Source organism: Lissotriton helveticus, chromosome 2_2, assembly GCF_964261635.1.
Source record: "Lissotriton helveticus chromosome 2_2, aLisHel1.1, whole genome shotgun sequence".
In the NCBI taxonomy this organism is placed as follows: Eukaryota; Metazoa; Chordata; class Amphibia; order Caudata; family Salamandridae; genus Lissotriton; species Lissotriton helveticus.
Genome location: NC_136060.1, coordinates 500,356,723 through 500,373,616, shown reverse-complemented (window position 1 = coordinate 500,373,616; position 16,894 = coordinate 500,356,723). Strand labels below are relative to the sequence as shown.

The 16,894-nt window shown below is 53.9% G+C and overlaps 1 protein-coding gene across 1 annotated transcript in view; it reads right to left on the bottom strand.

Moving 5' to 3' along the window:
• Window positions 1-16,894, bottom strand: part of LOC144821914 (uncharacterized) — a 171,480-nt gene that overhangs the window by 140,211 nt on the left and 14,375 nt on the right. The gene's annotated exons all lie outside the window — the stretch shown is intronic.

Genomic DNA, 16,894 nt, shown 5'->3' with positions numbered 1-16,894 from the left:
ACATAGGGAGAGTGAGGGAGAGCGAGGGAGAGCGCAGGAGAACGCGGAAGAGTGAGGGAGAGCGAGGGAGGGAGACAGAGGGAGACAGAAGGAGAGCGAGGGAGGGAGACAGTGGGAGAGCGAGGGAGGGAGACAGAGGGAGAGCGAGGGAGAGGCAGACAGAGGGAGAGCGAGGGAGAGCGCAGGAGAATGCGGGAGGGCAAGGGAGAGCAGGGGAGGGAGGGAGACAGAGAGAGAGTGAGGGAGGGCGAGTGAGGGAAGGAGACAGAGGGAGAGCGAGGGAGAGGCAGACAGAGGGAGAGCGAGGGAGAGCACGAGGGAGGAAGAAAGAGGCAGGCAGAGGGAGAGCGAGGGAGGAAGACAGAGGGAGAGCGAGGGAGAGGCAGACAGAGGGAGAGTGAGGGAGAGCGCAGGAGAATGCGGGAGGGCAATGGAGAGCAGGGGAGGGAGGGAGACAGAGAGAGAGTGAGGGAGAGCGAGGGAGAGGCAGACAGGGAGAGCGAGGGAGAGCAAGGGAGGGCGAGCGAGGGAGGGAGACAGAAGTAGAGCGAGGGAGACAGAGGCATACAGAGGGAGAGCGAGGGAGGGAGACAGAGGCGGACAGAGGGAGAGCGAGGGAGAGCAAGGGAAAGCGAGGGAGAGCAAGGGAGAGCAAGGGAGAGTGAGGGAAGCAGACAGAGGCAGAGCGAGGGAGAGCGAGGCAGAGCCAGGGAGAGCGAGGCAGAGCCAGGGAGAGCGAGGGAGAGAGACAGAGGCAGACAGAGGGAGAGCGAGGGAGAGCAAGGGAGGGAGAGCAAGGGAGAGCGAGGGAGAGGGAGGGAGACAGAGGAGCGAGAGACAGTGAGGAAGGGGGAGGGAGAGAGAAGAGCGAGGGAAAGGGAGGGAGACAGAGGGAGAGCGAGGGAGACAGAGCGAGGGAGGGAGACAGAATGAGGGAGGGAGACAGAGCGACGAAGGGAGGGAGACAGAGGTAGAGCGAGGGAGACAGAGGCATACAGAGGGAGAGCGAGGGAGGGAGACAGAGGCAGACAGAGGGAGAGCAAGGGGAAGTGAGGGAGAGCAAGGGAGAGCGAGGGAGAGGGAGGGAGACAGAGCAGCGAGGGAGAGCGAGGGAGGGGAGGGAGACAGTCCAAACATCGTACCCGTGTTTTATTATATGTATTTTTTAAAGTGTGTCAGCAAACACCCCTGCGGCAGCGGTCTTTTAAAGACCTGTTAAGTGCTTGGGTGCGGCTGTGTGTGTGTGTGCCTGGAAGCTGTCTCAGCCAGGGCACACACAGGCAGGGTGAGATGAAGAGGGTGACAGAGGGAGAGGGAGGAGGTAGAGGGGGAGAGAGACAGAGGGAGAGCGAGGGAGGGAGACAGGCATACAGAGGGAGAGCGATGGAGAGCGAGGGAGGAAGACAGAGGGAGAGCGAGGGAGAGGCCGACAGAGGGAGAGCGAGGGGAGTGAGGGAGGGAGACAGAGGGAGAGGCAGACAGAGAGAGAGCGAGGGAGAGCGAGGGAGGGAGACAGAGGGAGAGCGAGGGAGAGGCAGACAGAGGGAGAGCGAGGGAGAGTGAGGGAGGGAGACAGAGGCAGACAGAGGGAGAGCGAGGGAGGGAGACAGAGGGAGAGCGAGGGAGAGCCAGACAGAGGGAGAGCGAGGGAGAGTGAGGGAGGGAGACAGAGGCAGACAGAGGGAGAGCGAGGGAGGGAGACAGAGGGAGACAGAGGGAGAGCAAGTGAGAGCGAGGGAGGGAGACAGAGAGAGAGCGAGGGAGAGCGAGGGAGCGGCAGACAGAGGGAGAGCAAGGGAGGGCGAGCGAGGGAGAGCACGAGAGAGCATGGGAGGGAGACAGAGGCAGACAAAGGGAGAGCGAGGGAGGGAGACAGAGGGAGAGTGGGGGAGGGAGACAGAGGGAGAGCGAGGGAGGGAGACAGAGGGAGAGCGAGGGAGAGCGCGAGAGAACGTGGGAGAGCGGGGCAGAGCGAGGAAGGGAGACAGAGAGAGAGCGAGGGAGAGCCAGGGAGAGGCAGACAGAGGGTGAGCAAGGGACAGCGAGGGAGGGCGAGCGAGGGAGGGAGACAGAGGGAGAGCGATGGAGAGGCAGACAGAAGGAGAGCGAGGGAGAGCACGAGAGAGCGAGGGAGGGAGACAGAGGCAGACATAGGGAGAGTGAGGGAGGGAGACAAAGTGAGAGCGAGGGAGAGCAAGGGAGGGAGACAGAGGGAGAGCGTGGGGGAGGCAGACAGAGGGAGAGCTAGGGAGAGCGTGGAAGAACGCGGGAGAGCGAGGGAGAGCGAGTGAGGGAGACAGAGAGAGAGCGAGGGAGAGCGAGGGAGAGGCAGACAGAGGGAGAGCGAGGGAGAGCGCGAGAGAGCGAGGGAGGGAGGGAGGGAGACAGAGGCAGACAGAGGGAGAGCGAGGGAGGGAGACAGAGGGAGAGCGACGGAGAGCAAGGGAGGGAGACAGAGGGAGAGCGAGGGAGAGGCACACATAGGGAGAGTGAGGGAGAGCGAGGGAGAGCGCAGGAGAACGCGGAAGAGTGAGGGAGAGCGAGGGAGGGAGACAGAGGGAGAGCTAGGGAGAGGCAGATAGAGGGAGAGCACGAGAGAGCGAGGGAGGGAGACAGAGGTAGACAGAAGGAGAGCGAGGGAGGGAGACAGAGGGAGAGCGAGGGAGGGAGACAGAGGGAGAGCGAGGGAGAGGCAGACTGAGGGAGAGCGAGGGAGAGCACGGGAGAGCGCAGGAGAATGCGGGAGGGCAAGGGAGAGCAGGGGAGGGAGGGAGACAGAGAGAGAGTGAGGGAGGGCGAGTGAGGGAAGGAGACAGAGGGAGAGCGAGGGAGAGGCAGACAGAGGGAGAGCGAGGGAGAGCACGAGGGAGGAAGAAAGAGGCAGGCAGAGGGAGAGCGAGGGAGGGAGACAGAGGGAGAGCGAGGGAGAGGCAGACAGAGGGAGAGTGAGGGAGAGCGAGGGAGAGCGCAGGAGAATGCGGGAGGGCAAGGGAGAGCAGGGGAGGGAGGGAGGCAGAGAGAGAGTGAGGGAGAGCGAGGGAGAGGCAGACAGGGAGAGCGAGGGAGGGCGAGCGAGGGAGGGAGACAGAGGTAGAGCGAGGGAGACAGAGGCATACAGAGGGAGAGCGAGGGAGGGAGACAGAGGCAGACAGAGGGGGAGTGAGGGAGAGCAAGGGAAGGCGAGGGAGAGCATTGGAGAGCAAGGGAGAGTGAGGGAATCAGACAGAGGCAGAGCGAGGGAGAGCGAGGCAGAGCCAGGGAGAGCGAGGCAGAGCCAGGGAGAGCGAGGGAGAGAGACAGAGGCAGACAGAGGGAGAGCAAGGGAGAGCAAGGGAGGGAGACAGAGGGAGAGCAAGGGAGAGCGAGGGAGAGGGAGGGAGACAGAGGAGCGAGGGAGAGTGAGGGAGGGGGAGGGAGACAGAAGAGCGAGGGAAAGGGAGGGAGACAGAGGGAGAGGGAGGGAGACAGAGCGAGGGAGGGAGACAGAACGAGGGAGGGAGACAGAGCGACGAAGGGAGGGAGACAGAGCGAGGGAGGGAGGGAGACAGAGTGAGGGAGGGAGACCTCAGAGTGAGGGAGACCTCAGAGTGAGGGAGGGGGAAGGAGAGAGAGGGAGACAGAGGGATGGAGGGAGAGGGAAGGAAAGAGAGAGGGAAGGAGAGAGAGGGAGAGGGAAATAGAGTTAGGGAGAGGGAAACAAAGTGAGGGAGAGGGAAACAAAGAGAGGGAGAGGGTAACAGGGAAAGGGAAACAGAGAGAGGGTGACAGAGAGTGAGTGAGACAGTCAGAGTGAGTGAGACAGAGGTAGAGAGGGAGTGAGAGGGAGTGTTACTGTCAGAGTGAGTGAGACAGAGGGAGACAGAGAGACAGAGGGAGGGAGAGAGAGGTAGAGAGAGGGAGGGAGACAGAGAGAGAGACTGAAAAATAATGAGAGAGAGAGAGAGAGATGTGTGTATGCCGGGTCTGGTGGCTCAGTGGACGAGGCGTCCCCACCCCCTCCCCCACTGACCCCGCCCCCATCAGTGCAGCCCTCGGACACAAACCACACTGTAAATTTGGCCCGAGAGAAAGTTTGTGACTACCCATGCCCTATAGGAAAGTGGACAACCTCAACAGTTTGGGGTACACTCATCAGCATCAGCCACAGGAGAGGCCTGTGGTCGGTTTGAACCTTGACGTGAGTCTCAAACAAGGAGGTTCTCAGCTTCTTCAGGGACCAGACCATAACAGAGGCTTCCCTCTCAATGGCACTCCAACGCTCCTCCCCAAGGAGGAGTCACCTGCTGGAATAGGCAACTGGTTGATCCTGGCCCTCGTCATGGGTTTGTGACAACACTGCCCCTAGCCCATGTTCTGTTTGAAGAATGAACTGTTTCCCATAATCTGGTGCTCTTAGGACAGGTGCTGAGTACGTGGCTGCTTTCAGGGTGTCAAAGGCATTTTGACAACCCGTGGTCCAAATGATCTTCTTTTTCTGCTTCTTAGAAGTAAGCTCAGTGAGAGGGGCCACAATGGTACCCTACACCTACACAAACCTCCTATAATATTCAGTCAGGTCAAGGAATGGCCTGAGCTGGATCTGGGTTTTAGGAACCACCCAGTCAAGAATGGTCTAGATCTTGGGTTGGAGAGGTCTCACTTGGCCTCTACCTACAAGGTGGCACAAGAAGACAACTGAACTCTGTCCTATCTAGCACTTATTGACCTTGATAGTGAGGCCTACTTTCTGCAGGGCCTGCAAAACCTCTCTCAGCTGGACCAGGCAATCCTCCCAGGTGGAGGTAAAGACAGCAATATCATCATGTTATGAAAAAAACTCTATTCACTAACCTTTACAAAGTGTTGGGTGCATTCTTCAGACCAAAGGGATTCACTTTAAATTAAAAATGTCCATCTGGAGTTGAAAATGCAGACATCTCCTTTGGTCGTTGGGTCAAGCCAATTTGCTAGTACCATTATGTCAAATATAAGGTACTGAGCATATTGGCTTCCCCAAGCTCTTCAATAAGCTCATCTGCTCTGAGAATAGGGTGTGCATCAGTTATTATTTCTGCATCAACCTCCTGTAATGCACCCCAAATCTCATCTCAGGATTCCCACCCTTTGAGTGAGCTTTTAGGACCAGTACCACTGGGCTGGTGCAGGGACTGTCAGAGGGTTTAGTCGGTGTTGGACCTGGGCCTCTTGGCAGGGTCATCCCTAAACTTTTTGCCTTCCTCCAATACTCTCTCTGACCTGTTTTTGTTGGTTTAATGACTCTGGGCACTTTGCCACTGCTGACCAGTGCTAAAGTGCATATGCTCTCCCTGTTGTAAAGTGTACATGTGATTGATGTCCATGATTGGTTCATTGGATTTACTGTTAGTCCCTAGTAAAGTGCACCAGGAGTGCCAGGGCTTGTGAATGCCAATACTGCTAGTGGGCCTGCAGCGCTGGTTGCGCCACCCACAGAAGCAGCCTTAAAATGTGTCTAGGGTCTGCCATTGCAGAACCTGCGTGCAGTCTGGTACTGTCACCCTGGCTGGGCAAGTGCACACACTTGCCAGCCCCTAAACCTTCCCTTAACTTCATATTAGTCACCCCTATGGTAGGCCTGAGGGCAGGGTGCATTGTAAGTGTAAGGTAGAACATGCCCTGATGTGTGTGGCATGTTCTAATAGTGAATTACTGCCAAATTCGTTTTTCACTATTGTAAGGCTACCTGTTCCCTTCTAGGCCAGATGGGCTGCTGGAATTATTACACTCTATAATCCCAGCAGGCTCAGGGAACATGGTAGAAATTCATGTTTAGTATGCCTGAACTCAGAATAATAAAATACTTCTTTTAGTAAAGTTTATTTTAATATCCTGTGTTTGCAAATGCTACTTTTAGAAAGTTAGCATTTGCTTGCCTAACCATTTCAGCCCGCCTCTGCTTGGATGTGGATCTGACTGTCTGGTGTGTGTGAGTGACAGAGCTGGGAGTTGACAGGTAGTGAATAGCCAGATGACACCTTAGTGGGTGGTGGGAGTTTCCCCTGAATGATGCATCAGGCTGTGCTCTGCCCCCACAATGCTGGCTCCGCCCTCCTGGGGAGCGACTGATGACTCAGCCTGCACCTGGCCCAGGAAGGACCGCAGCTTGTCAACAAAGTGCTCAGGCTGCCCCTGTCCTCACAATGCCGGCTCCGCCCCCCTGGGGAGCGGCTGATGTGCCTGCCCTCACACTGAATGCAGAAGCAGAAGTACCCACCACAAGTGCTCAGGAGCTGAGAGCAGTTATGCAGAGGCCCCCCTGGCCAGTGAGAACAAAAGAAACTGTGTATAAAAGTAGGAGCCCTGCTCCTTGTAAATCAGAATCCTGTTTTACCACAAAGGACCTCTGCCCGACTAGAAGGAGAAGAGACGCTGGAAGGACTGGCCTGCTGCTTGCCTTGCTGAGAAAGGAGAGGAAGAAGACTTGCTTTAAAGACTTTGCTGCTTTGTGCTCTAAACATTCTCCAAGGGCTTGATTGAGCTTGCCCCCTGAACTGAACCCCAGGACCAGTGGGTTCTCCTGTGCTTTGGCTCGTCCCCTGCCTGAGGCCGAGTATTTCCTCCCGCCGGAGGTGAAGTCTGCCCCCTCTAGCCCCCTCCTAGGGCCGTGGTACTCGGGAGCCAGCCTGCCCTCTTGCCCTTGAGAGCCTCGCTCCACCCGGAGTCGCTCTCTGCCCCAGGGCTAAGGCCGGCTGCTCCTCTACCCCTGCCTGCTTCACGGAGCCCTTGAGGAGACTTCAGCCCCTCCCGCCGGAATCCCGGGGACTCGAGCAGCCTGTGCCCGGGCATCTGATTGCACCCGGCTGCCCTGCCTTGCTCTGCCCCCCCAGGAGAGGCCGCACCGCACTGTGAAGGGTGCCTTGCCTCCCGGAGATCCTCCGCTTTGAGAAGGGACCCCTCTGCACTGACATTCCTGAAAGAAAGCATTCCTGAAGGTGCCTTGGCCCCAGAGGCTCCTCTCACCCTTCCCTGCTCCTCACTGCAGCCGAGAGCCCCCACCTCTGGAAAAGGCCCGGGGCTCCTCTCATCACCTGCTTGCTGCTCTGCTCCGCAGCTCAGCCCCCACCTCTGGAAAAGGCCCAGGGTTTTTCAAGCCCCTCTCTGGTGTCCATTCCAAGCCTACCGCGAGATGCGTGAGAGTTGGTAGGGGCCGAGTCAGTTTCACCCTTGAAGGCAGGAGAGGCGCTGCAAGGCGCTCCGAAGGCCGGGGAGGGTCCCAAAGCCCCAGAACAGAGAGAGGCTTTCTCTTTGAAAGGAAAGAACACTGAAAGAACTGTTTGGGAATAACACTAAACAAAGATTGCTTATTACTGAGAAAGAACTGTGGCAACTTAACCTAAAGAGTAACTGGAACCTGCATTTGAAATAACCAAGACTGTATTTACAAGCCTGCTTGAAATTTATATAAAGAGAATATATTTTTACAAATACAGTTTGGTGTCATTGTGTGGTGGGTTGGTTGTGACGGTGTAATATTGCAAATGTTTAACCTTACATGCCCCAGAGATTAGCCTAAGACTGCTTAAGCCACACTACCTAGAGGGTAAGCAGAGGTTGTCTTGAAGGTAACCCTCAGCCCTGACGAGGAAGAGAGAGGCCCTGATTGTCGCCAGTATTGCACTGCGCCAACCAGAGACTCCCCCTTCCTACATTGGTCGCAGCGGTGAGGATAGCGAATTTACATTTGCAGTGTTCATGCCTTAACTATTGACCATTGCACAGTGATGACAGTCCAGTAACTAAGCCACAGACTTTGTTTTTTTTGGATTTATGATTTGCGAGAAGAGATCTCCATGTGTTTTTGAAGTCATGCCTGTGTCAGTGAAAATGGAAGAGGCAACATCCATTTCTTCTATTGACTGTGATTGGGAGAAACTAGAAAACTACACCAGGAAACAGCTCAAGAGGTTCTGCAAAAATTTGAACATTTCCATGACCGGACTCTCCAGAAGGGTGCAGTTCCAAAAGGCGCTGAGGGCCTGGGTCAAGGCAAGGAATGCCCCTGGAAAGGATTTTGAATTTGAGGATGCAGAACAGCAGCTGGAGGGACCCCTGACTCCAGAGTGGAGGGGTGCAACCTCCCCATTGGGTAGCAGTGTTTCTGGCCGAGGTCTGTCGCCAGAGGAGCTGGCGGACAGACAGGCAACCCGAGATCATGAAATGAAGTTGGCAGAGCTGAAATTGAGTTGCCAACTGGAGCTAGAATCTAGGAAGTTAGCCCTGGAAGAAATGAAAATGGAGCTTGCGCATGACTTAAGAATGAGGAAACTTGACTTGGAGCTCGAGGGGCTTGAGGCCAGGAGGGCTTCAGCCCAGCAACAAGAAATGTGTGTAGCTCAGAGATTGAGCTTTGCTGAGTTGGAGGTGGAGTCCAGCTCAGATGGTGGCAGCAACATTCAGGTATCTAGTGCAGACAGCATAGCGCGCGCACCTAGAGGTATGGCACCTGACTTGGAGGGGGTTAACATACACCAGGAGGTTCAAGGGCATGAGGTAGCTCCAGTAGTGCGCAGCGTCCCTGAAGGGAATAGGGTAGCTGGCGTAGGAGTTCATGGTCCTAGTGGTGGGAGGGATTCCCCCATGGTTGAGGTCCTGGTGGGTGAGTGTAAGGACCGCCCAGAAGAGTGTGGGTTGTGTGACAGAGACAGTTCGCTACTGTCTGGCCAGTCTCAGAAGAATGGTGTGGAGTATGTGTGTGAGGCGCTGGATGGTGAGGTGAAGGATAATTTGGTTAACCCTACTAGGGGGCTGTGTAATCCAATTGTGGGAGAGCATACTTTAAGTCCCAGTTTTCCAGAGCTATGCCAACACCTGTTTGAGAGTGAGTTCTCTGGCCCCAGGGAGCTCACATTGGAGGCAGACCTTGTGGTGGATTCCAGAGGGTCTGGAGAGGCATTGGGGTGTGATCCTGTGGGGAGTGTCTCAGGTATCTTCCAGCCCAGAGTGGTGGAAGTGGCGCAGAGTAGCCCAGCTAGATCCTGTAGTAGTGAGATGGGTGTAGGGCCTCACATCCTGTCCTTAAGGGGAAGGAGTGAGAATGGGTTTTGTCCCGGTAGTGCCCAACCTCAGTCTCAGAGCCTGGATGGTTCTTTAAGGGAACACCAGGTGGGGAGCCTAAGCTGTCCGGATGTGTCACCCGCTGAGGGGGATCCCCCAGTGGCTAGAGAACGTGGAGGCTCTGTAAACAGGGCTCCAGTAGTTCTGGTGACTGGCAGTACCACTCCAGTTGGGAGGGTGCAGAAGTCCAGAAAGAGGGGCGAGAGGGGGAAAGAGTCCCCAGTGGAAGAACCAGTGGGTCAGGGGCCAGCCAGCAGGGCTGCGTCCCCAGTGAATGACCAGGGGGACACCACTTCTGTCCTGGGGGATCTTCCCGCACTGTCAGAGGGACAGGGGTTGGGAGATCTGCGCCGGGCAGGCTGTTGCACAACACATGAGCTATGTGCCACCCTCAGGGGGGGCAGGCGTGCTCCCCGGAAAGTCCTGGTGCGCCAGGCAAGTGTTCAACTGCAGGGTTGGGTCCCTGAGTTGAGAAGCCAGGGTCAGGTGTTGTCTGACCTGGAGGGCAGGACCACTGTAATCAGTGTCCTGGCCCATGTCACTGCTAGGGGTACCACTCCAGTTGGGAGTGGGCAGTACTGTGGAAGGGGGTGCAGAGGGAGGGAGTCCTCGCCTCTGACCCCGGTGCAGTTTGAGGGTTTAGACCCTAGGTTTAAGGGCCAGGTGCAGGGTGTCCCCCCTGACCTGGTGCCCCAGTTGCAGGATAGCACCCCTGAACTGGTGGGCGAATTGTGCAGGTCACCTGCCACAGGTGCCCTGACAATTCTGGAAGGGGGTACCACTCCAGGTGGGAGGGTACAGAGCCCCCAGGAGGAGGACCGGGTGTGGGAGAGGCCACCCCAGTCTTTAGTACAGCCGTCAGGTACAGACCTGAGGCTGGTGGGTCAGTGCCAGGATGGCATACCTGACCTGACAGGAGGGAGAGTGGACCAAGGGTGCCAAGCACCTGGGGCTAATGCCCCCCACTCTTTAAGGCCACAGAGGTTTGAGAGCCCTGAGAGGCGTAAGGCTTGGGTCTCATTCCTGACTACTGTCAGTGGCCACTGTGACATTTTTCTGTCTGCCTGTTGGGACACACCTGTGAGCGAATTAAGGTTCAAGGCTGCACAGGTGGTGTCCACAGGTGTAGAGAAGGGTTTCCCATGGATTGGCTTGGTGGACCCTGAGAGTATGAACAGAGGATTTGAAGGAGGTGCAGATTGGCGTAGAACTGGAATGTGCCCCTGCTGTTGCGGGCCAGGTCCAGGTTCTATCGCCCAAAGCAGGGAAGCCCATCACAGTGGTGATTGGTCTACCCTGCGTTTTGGCTGGAAGGGGGTTGTGTTGGACCTGGGCCTCTTGGCAGGGTCATCCCTAAACTTTTTGCCTTCCTCCAATACTCTCTCTGACCTGTTTTTGTTGGTTTAATGACTCTGGGCACTTTGCCACTGCTGACCAGTGCTAAAGTGCATATGCTCTCCCTGTTGTAAAGTGTACATGTGATTGATGTCCATGATTGGTTCATTGGATTTACTGTTAGTCCCTAGTAAAGTGCACCAGGAGTGCCAGGGCTTGTGAATGCCAATACTGCTAGTGGGCCTGCAGCGCTGGTTGCGCCACCCACAGAAGCAGCCTTAAAATGTGTCTAGGGTCTGCCATTGCAGAACCTGCGTGCAGTCTGGTACTGTCACCCTGGCTGGGCAAGTGCACACACTTGCCAGCCCCTAAACCTTCCCTTAACTTCATATTAGTCACCCCTATGGTAGGCCTGAGGGCAGGGTGCACTGTAAGTGTAAGGTAGAACATGCCCTGATGTGTGTGGCATGTTCTAATAGTGAATTACTGCCAAATTCGTTTTTCACTATTGTAAGGCTACCTGTTCCCTTCTAGGCCAGATGGGCTGCTGGAATTATTACACTCTATAATCCCAGCAGGCTCAGGGAACATGGTAGAAATTCATGTTTAGTATGCCTGAACTCAGAATAATAAAATACTTCTTTTAGTAAAGTTTATTTTAATATCCTGTGTTTGCAAATGCTACTTTTAGAAAGTTAGCATTTGCTTGCCTAACCATTTCAGCCCGCCTCTGCTTGGATGTGGATCTGACTGTCTGGTGTGTGTGAGTGACAGAGCTGGGAGTTGACAGGTAGTGAATAGCCAGATGACACCTTAGTGGGTGGTGGGAGTTTCCCCTGAATGATGCATCAGGCTGTGCTCTGCCCCCACAATGCTGGCTCCGCCCTCCTGGGGAGCGACTGATGACTCAGCCTGCACCTGGCCCAGGAAGGACCGCAGCTTGTCAACAAAGTGCTCAGGCTGCCCCTGTCCTCACAATGCCGGCTCCGCCCCCCTGGGGAGCGGCTGATGTGCCTGCCCTCACACTGAATGCAGAAGCAGAAGTACCCACCACAAGTGCTCAGGAGCTGAGAGCAGTTATGCAGAGGCCCCCCTGGCCAGTGAGAACAAAAGAAACTGTGTATAAAAGTAGGAGCCCTGCTCCTTGTAAATCAGAATCCTGTTTTACCACAAAGGACCTCTGCCCGACTAGAAGGAGAAGAGACGCTGGAAGGACTGGCCTGCTGCTTGCCTTGCTGAGAAAGGAGAGGAAGAAGACTTGCTTTAAAGACTTTGCTGCTTTGTGCTCTAAACATTCTCCAAGGGCTTGATTGAGCTTGCCCCCTGAACTGAACCCCAGGACCAGTGGGTTCTCCTGTGCTTTGGCTCGTCCCCTGCCTGAGGCCGAGTATTTCCTCCCGCCGGAGGTGAAGTCTGCCCCCTCTAGCCCCCTCCTAGGGCCGTGGTACTCGGGAGCCAGCCTGCCCTCTTGCCCTTGAGAGCCTCGCTCCACCCGGAGTCGCTCTCTGCCCCAGGGCTAAGGCCGGCCGCTCCTCTACCCCTGCCTGCTTCACGGAGCCCTTGAGGAGACTTCAGCCCCTCCCGCCGGAATCCCGGGGACTCGAGCAGCCTGTGCCCGGGCATCTGATTGCACCCGGCTGCCCTGCCTTGCTCTGCCCCCCCAGGAGAGGCCGCACCGCACTGTGAAGGGTGCCTTGCCTCCCGGAGATCCTTCGCTGTCAGAAGGGACCCCTCTGCACTGACAATTCCTGAAAGAAAGCATTCCTGAAGGTGCCTTGGCCCCAGAGGCTCCTCTCACCCTTCCCTGCTCCTCACTGCAGCCGAGAGCCCCCACCTCTGGAAAAGGCCCGGGGCTCCTCTCATCACCTGCTTGCTGCTCTGCTCCGCAGCTCAGCCCCCACCTCTGGAAAAGGCCCAGGGTTTTTCAAGCCCCTCTCTGGTGTCCATTCCAAGCCTACCGCGAGATGCGTGAGAGTTGGTAGGGGCCGAGTCAGTTTCACCCTTGAAGGCAGGAGAGGCGCTGCAAGGCGCTCCGAAGGCCGGGGAGGGTCCCAAAGCCCCAGAACAGAGAGAGGCTTTCTCTTTGAAAGGAAAGAACACTGAAAGAACTGTTTGGGAATAACACTAAACAAAGATTGCTTATTACTGAGAAAGAACTGTGGCAACTTAACCTAAAGAGTAACTGGAACCTGCATTTGAAATAACCAAGACTGTATTTACAAGCCTGCTTGAAATTTATATAAAGAGAATATATTTTTACAAATACAGTTTGGTGTCATTGTGTGGTGGGTTGGTTGTGACGGTGTAATATTGCAAATGTTTAACCTTACATGCCCCAGAGATTAGCCTAAGACTGCTTAAGCCACACTACCTAGGGGGTAAGCAGAGGTTGTCTTGAAGGTAACCCTCAGCCCTGACGAGGAAGAGAGAGGCCCTGATTGTCGCCAGTATTGCACTGCGCCAACCAGAGACTCCCCCTTCCTACATAGTCGGCTCTAGCATATTTATTACTTCAGCTTTGATGCATGCTTTGACTTGATCAGACAGTCAATATATGTTTTTCTTGACAGGAAAGCGGTCACCTGTGTCCACCTCATGGACACACCAGTTTGTGTGACCAAGGGTCAAAGAAAAGAGCTCTGCAAACTGGCTGAGGACCTGCCTGCAGTCCATCTGTTGCTGTACAGTGAGAGTGTCAGACAGGGCTACACTGTCCACTGTACCATCTTGTTGGTTTGTTGACAGTAGGTCAGGGAGGGGCTCACTTTACTCCTCCTGTCCTCCATCTGTGACAATTAGCATAGTCATGTCTGTTCTGTCTTGGTGTGGCTTTAGGCAATTTTTTTGGAGAGCTCTGCAAGGAGTCCTAGGGGTGCCTAAGTCTATCAGATAGGTAACTACCACTTTCTTTACCAAAATGCGGTAGGGTCAAGGCCATTTCTCCTGGAGAGCCCTGGGAGCCACAGGGTCCAACACCCACACCAATTGACCTGGTTAGTACTCTAACAGAGCAGACTTATGGTCATGCCATAGCTTGAGAAGCTCCTGGCTGGCCTCTAGGTTCTTGTTTGCTTTCGTCATGTACTAAGCGATGCAAGAACGCAGGCTCCGTAGATAGTCCACTATGTTATGTTATGTTATGTTATTTTATTTTTATATAGCGCAAATTACCACTGGTCTCTAAGCGCTTTAGAGAGGAAGCAGAGAACTGCAGGACTGCAGGGCAGCGAGCTAAACAGATGTCAATGTCCTGCTTGGGTTGTTCGAGAAGCTTCCCCCAACCTTCCCTCACAAAACCTAGAGGACCTCTAAAAGGATAGCCAAACAGAAGTTGAAAAGGGCTTAAGCCAACCTCTTTATGATGCACTTTTCTGTAGGCAAACAACAGGCATCTTAATAGGACAACCAAGCTCCTTCTGAGTGTTTCAGGGAGGCCCATGATCATGCCCTTTATGGTTTTGTTGAGTCTCTCAACTAAGCCATTAGTCTGGGGATGATTAATCTGTAACTTACACCACATTAATTCCTCATAGTGTTTAGGTATGCAAACATGAAGTATGTACTTCTATCAGAGATTACCTCTTTGGGAAACCCAACCCTGATGAAGATTCCAAGAAGGGCCTTTCCTACTGCAGGAGCAGTTGCAGTCCTGAGGGGAATTACCTCTGGATATCTATTGGCATGGTTCACTACCACTAGGATAAGTCTGTTCCCAGATGCAGTTGGAGTGTCAGAGGGACCAACAATGTCACTCCCTACCCTCTCCAAAAAATCGGGGTAGTGGAATTAAGGGAGCCTTTGGTTGTGTGCCTGTCTTGTCACTGGCTTGACAAGTCACACAAGAGCGACAAAAACTCAGAGACATCTGGGGCCAATACAAATGGGCAACCAATCTGTCCCAGGTCTTGGTTTGTGTCAGATGTCCAGCAAGGCGGGTGTCATGGGCAATGTTAAGATGAACTCTCCGTACACCTGGGGGACCACCACTCTCCTGGAAGTTCCTGGTTTGGGGTCCCTGGCCTCAGTATTCAGGAGCCCACCCTCCCAATAAATGCAGACGTTTCCAGATCATTGCCTAACAGACACTCAACAGGTATGACAGGGGACACAACCACCTTCTTTAGGCCAGTTACCTTCTTTGGCCCTGGTAACTCTAAGTTTACCATGGCCATTGAATGGAGCTTTGTCTCAAAGTCAGCACTGTTAATCTGGTGACTAATACCAGGAATCACTTGGTCTTGGAAAACCAGTCTGGCTGCCACCCTGGTGACACTAGCACTTGTATCCCTCAGAGCCGCTACCTCAGCCCAATGCTTCTTGGTCTTTGCCTGAACTTGTCCAGACTTGGAGGTAAGTGCTCCAATGTCCACCCCACCCAGGGAAACTAAGGGAGCCTCAGTGCATCCTCTGGCCTCTCTAGAGTACACTCCCATCTAAACACCAGCACATCCCTTGGATTGTCCTCCAGTGGAAGACTTCTTCGGGTGTACTGCATCCCTCTTCTTGTGCCCTGCCTGCTGACAGTCATAGCATGTCCCAGCCTTCTTGATCTCAATTCTTACCTTGATACCCCTTTCCTGAGGACTGGCAAGAGCCGCGGCCCACCCTGCTTGGACGACTTTTGGGGGCCTTTAGAGTTCTACCTCCTGTTCTCTTTTGTTGGTGCTCACCTCCTTCCCTTGCTGGGAAGCCGTAACACCCTTCTGGGGTCAACCCCACCTTGAATCTTCCTGACACTGGTTCTGACCCATTTGTCAGCTATCCTCACCAGCTCTCTGCGAGAAGACAGTTTGGAATCTACTAGATGCTGACACAATTTCTCTGTGGTAAGTAAACTATACAGCCCTTCATATGTATCCACTTCACAGCCATTAATGAAGCCCCCAGTGCTTTGACTAAGGGGACAACAAAGTCTCTGTACTCCTATGTGGGAAGTCCAAGCCCTTCTATGAGGTCTCCTTCGTGTATTGATAGGACTCAGCCACTTTCTCATTATGGGTCAGAAGTCTATCTCTGCCCTTCACCAAGAATAACTCCCACAGCAGAGAGCCCCAGTGTTGGTGACCTACTTTCCTCATTTTTCAAGCCCTCTCAAAAGCGGTAAGTCATTTATCGATGACATCATCATCACTAAACTTGGGGACAATCCCTTTGGGGACCTTGGGGTCAAAAGACTCCTCCTTTTCCCTATTTAAGTTGCTGCCTACATTATCTTTGGGCTTGAAACCAATCTTCGCCCTTCGCTCAACAAGGGCTAGTCTCCTTTCATCCAGATCAAGTTTTCTCTCCTCCAGGCCAAGGCCAAGGCCAAGCTCAACTTCTAGGGGTGCTACCACCTTACCATTGGGGGGAACACTGGAGGTGCTTCTGTCACTTCCCACTCGCGAAGGGGGTCTTTGGAAGGGTAGAGAGTTTTAGTCATCACCTCCCTCCCGATTGCTTGTGTGGGCTAAGCCCCCCTCTGTAGGATCATCTCCTGAAGTCTGGCCTTCACTCTCTAATCTCTCTGTCTCATAGGAGCTGAGGGCCTGATTAACGCCCTTCCCTTTGACTGTTGTGCTAAAGCCAAGGCCCCTAATATTGTCCCTTTCTGCACAAAAACAATCCTGCATGCGACAGAGGCATCCTTGCACCATGGTGCAAGGGTGCCTAAGTTGGCACTAGGCTTCCAAAATGGAATCAGCGCAGGGAGAAAGGACACAAATGCACCAGATTGCTTAAATACAGTGCATTCCTGCCCCTTGACTTTGGTGTAGGGCAACACAGCAAGGTGCCATGCTGCGCTGCCCTTTGCCAAAATACCATAAATAAGCCCCTTTGTCAGTATACCTCGTGCAAGGTTCAAATTTGCACTCTGGTTAAACACGCTAAATATGATATGAGTGTCCTTCATTAACATATAGAAACTGACCCCTGTTGTCGGAGAGTGAATTGAAAAAGGGGAAAGTACATGATTGACTCCTATGGAACACCACAGGTCAATGGCTTCGGTCCGGAATAAAAAGGTGGGAACTTAGAGATCTGCGGATCCTCAGAGAGAAATGATGTAATTTATTTGACTCAGCAGCCCAGTCCAGCCTCACTTCTTCTCTGATTCTTTCAGGATGGAATGATTGATGGTATGGGAGGCTTTTGAGAAGTCTATACGCCCCAGTGTCCCAAAACACCAGTGGTCGACCCTGTGCCAAAGATCATTAAAAAATAATAGGATTACCAGTTCTGTACTGTGTCCTGTTAAGAATCTGGCTTGAAAGGTATCCAAAAATTGCTTGAGTTGTTTAAAACTAGTGTCCATGGAACAGAAGAAGGCAAATTGGCCAAAGGTGGCTGATCGTGTGAAGTGAATACTTTTTTTATTGATTTCAATGTGAAATTTTTCAACATGAGCGGGAAAAGGCTTGTCCTAGATTTCTTTTTTTTTTTAGTTTTTTTCTGTTTTATTTCTGTTTTAGTTAGCGCTCACACTCAAGCCAGTTGTATTGGCTTT